Source organism: Bidens hawaiensis, unplaced genomic scaffold (genome assembly GCF_021521415.1).
Source record: "Bidens hawaiensis isolate Kalapana, Puna unplaced genomic scaffold, B.hawaiensis_p1.1 tig00004868_1, whole genome shotgun sequence".
Lineage (NCBI taxonomy): Eukaryota > Viridiplantae > Streptophyta > Magnoliopsida > Asterales > Asteraceae > Bidens > Bidens hawaiensis.
This window is the reverse complement of record NW_027491307.1, coordinates 1437779-1441513: the sequence shown is the minus strand read 5'-3', so window position 1 is coordinate 1441513 and position 3735 is coordinate 1437779. Positions and strand designations below refer to the sequence as shown.

At 33.3% G+C, this 3735-nt stretch overlaps 1 long non-coding RNA gene across 1 annotated transcript; it reads right to left on the bottom strand.

The window, feature by feature from the left end:
* Positions 1-1292: 1292 nt before the first annotated feature.
* Positions 1293-1825, bottom strand: LOC143628311 (uncharacterized). The gene is made up of 3 exons (XR_013152730.1): positions 1763-1825; positions 1590-1668; positions 1293-1400 (listed from the first exon to the last, which is right to left on the bottom strand). It is a non-coding gene; the product is annotated as an uncharacterized LOC143628311 (long non-coding RNA).
* Positions 1826-3735: the final 1910 nt, after the last annotated feature.

Here is a 3735-nt window from a genome sequence, read left to right as displayed (position 1 = left end):
AAATTTATCAAACATGCCACATGCAATATTATACTACTAAGAAAGAGAAAAAAAAGTGTGTAAGCGTGGTAAACGAGCATAATCAAGTTTAAGCATTTAGAAATTTATTGGACTTACCTTAATTTTAATTTTATTATTAAAAAAACTATTTTATTTAATCTAACTTGTCCGTGTTCGCTAATATACGTTGATTAATAGTATAAACAAACAATCCATAAACCTAAATGAACATTAACGAGCGAACATGAATTATAAGTAAATGTAATATATTGGGCTAGAAAATAAACAAATAATACTAACCTATAATGTGATATTTTATTTCATAGAATTAGTGTGAAGTGTAATGGGCATAAACATTTTAAATGAATATATAAACGAACGTAAATGGACAAACAAAAACGGACGTAAACAGAACAAAAAAAAAGATGTTTATTGAATTATATGGTGGTAAGTTATATTCGTGTATTTAATAAACAAACAAACATAAACGCATGTTTTATTCGTAAATTTATGTTTTAAATATACAAAAAAAAACCTTTTTTTCTTTCAAATATATATACAATGTTAACAAAACATGGAATCAAAAATAACCGGTTTATAGAGTTCATAGTAAATGAGTTAATAAAACCAGACCAGAAATGGTTTCCGGACCAACTTTAAATCTATAAGTTCAACTATCATTACATTACAAACTAAAGTAACTTACACCGTGAGATCGTATAACATTACAAAGACATTAGTTTATAGAGTATCATTGTAAAAGCACCAAAACCAAGAAATATTCGGACAAGGACTCTTTGAAACTAAACCAAACCGAAACTCTTCCAAGCATTTTTAAAAGTTTTGCCAGTTTTGGTCCATTTTGTTGGATCCTTCATTGACTTAACGTCGATCTTGATAGTAACGGTTGAACCCTTGGTTGTAATCTCCTCCATGACTTTTGACTCGGTCAAAGAAATGATTGGATCAAAAACTTCAATTTCTCAAACAGTCAAGTTTTCTTTTCATGAGAACCGCAAGTTTTATCTATGAACGTGGCTAGCCAAATGATTCAATGCTGCCAGTACCATATATCACCATGTTTAGTCTGTGTTCTAATTTTGCAATATTTGAAAAACGGTCTGCAGCTTCAAAAGGATTTTAATCAAGAAAAACAGTAAAAATTGGGATTTTTCAACCTTCAGAAAAACCGACAACAAAAGTAGTTGGTGATTAGGTTAATCATTATGTCCATTATTATGATGCAAAAATCTTTCCTACAAGAGAATACGAGGAAACAAAGAACACGTACGTCACAGTATATATTTTTATCCACTCGGTTGGTGAAGGTCTTCAATTTCCCATAGCGGAATATCCAACAGTAGCCTAATTACATCATCGTCTAGAAAAGGAAATCTAGCCTAAATAAATAAATAAATGTCAATAAAGTAAATCAAGATCCAATAAATGTCGGTTATAAATATGACAATTTGACCGCTTTACTTGTGGATAGGTCAATTCAAGTTTACTTTTAATCATATTTGACACGTCAATTATTCATAGAAAGATATAAATAGAAGTGTTATAGGTCACACCAACCGACCCGTTACCTCTTCACCAATATCAACAATGTATATATCATCTCTGCCAAGGTTTCTCTTCCTCATTTCTTCATTTAGCCCTACCCAACTTATGACAAATATTGAACTCACTTCAGTAAGCCTGTTTTATTTGTTTTTTTTAATTTACATAATAGCTAGGACAGTTGAGCAAAAGTTATTACCAAAGATTACGTTTCTAACCTACTTTGTCTGAATTTAGTTTTATGGCGGCAATAACCAGCAAACTGCTCATCATCAGCTTCCAACCATAAGACAATTCCAACTGTAACATCAATGATTAGTAGTAGTAGTAGCACATCAATGATTAGTAGCAGTAGTAGACAAGGTATAATTATGAAACTTAGAAGATTTCAGTATTATTCTACTATTTCTAACGAAACGATTTAGATTGTTTTATCAATATGGATTAATTTAATTAATATATATCCGTCTATATTTCATAATAATCATTTCAAAAGAAATGCCATGCTTATCCTTTTTATAGTAAACAAAATCAGTTACTTTATAGCAGTCTGTTTTACCAAAGGAACACAAAAGTGTCACGAAAAAACAGTTGGTGTCAGGTCCCCGATTTCAGGTAGATCTTTACAAAATCAAGTCATAACTCACACAGATAAAAGTGTCGACAAGGGAGTTAATGACGGGTTGCTATTTTTAGAAAGATAACGGTTTGTTAAAGGCGAAATCAATAACAAACAGGGTAGTTGTTGATCAATAAATCAAAAGGTAACTAACACAATCAAGATTCACTTAAAAGATTTCCATTCATATAATGTTCATCATACAAAAGGTAATCAATTTAGGGTTTCTTGAAGGGAAAGCTATTTCCGTACAATTCTATTCAGCTGCCTGTTTTTCTGTCTCTCTTAAGGTGTGACCTAATTATTCCTTTTATAGGCCTTACATCTCAGGATAGCTGTCATTCCTTCTAGAAACCCTAAATATATCGTACATACTAAATTACATATTCAAAATAATCCTAAGTGTAAAACAAGTCTTCCGGGTAGGCTTTTTGGAAGTAAACTTCTCCGAGTAGACTGTGTGCTTTGCCTGCGTTGTTAGACTTGGTAACCTTGAAGTGTGCCCGGGAACAGTTTTCCGGGTATGCTTTACTTAGAGTATTTTCCAAGAGAAAATACTCACCGAGTAGACTTCAATTTTCCTGATTATATCAGACATTGCCCGACATAATCCAACTAGCAACCTTGTTCTTCAATGATCCCTTCAACTCTTTGCTTGGAAATAGCTTATTAGGAAAGTGTGCTTGGTAGCACTGTACCCTGCTTGAGTTGAACCTTTCCTGATGATACTTAAGATAATTAACTATACATCAAAGCATACTTGGACCACTATATTATTAATGAATACCTTGCCCGGTCTTCCAATCACTTGGCTTCATGAGCTTGGTTAGCCAATAGCTTACTCTGAAGTAAACCTTACTCGGCTATGAAGAACAGACCTGCTTGATATACTGAACCTTACCCGCGTATACACTAAAGAGTGAACCCTTCCCGGATATCCACTAAAGAAGACTTCTAGAATATAACCTTTCCCGGTAGGCAAGATATCATGCCCGGCTAAGTAAAACCTTGCTCGAAAGTCCAAGGTGTGCCCGGTTCTATACTTAGTCATTTCTGAGGAGGTTGAGAAGATTCCAATCTTCAATATGATCTGTTTTGGGTCAAATCTTGACTCAACAATCTCCCCCTAGATTGGAACACCTCAGCTGTCCCAAAACACTTCTACAGTTACTTACACATGGATGAAAATACATATCAAATTCAAAGTCAAATTACATAAACAAAAACATAATCAAATTACATAATCAAATGCTGTCAGGAGACATTACAAAGTAAATCCTAGTCTAAGAATCTTGTCTTCTTCTTGCAATGTAGTAAGCTTGTCTTCTATTTGCAATGACACTTCTGCTCTTTGTTTAATGATTTAAAGGACATGGTAGTGAGTGTGATTTTCAGGAATGACCATGTCCCTGATGTCTATCAGATCTTCATTGTGCAGGTAAGTTAGGTCTTCATCTCTTTTGATTATCCCCAGTATTCTCTCATCAGAGTTTCTTAGCACCTAATGGCCGTTTTCTTTATATTCAATCTCAGCTATTAGACCATTCTTTTGA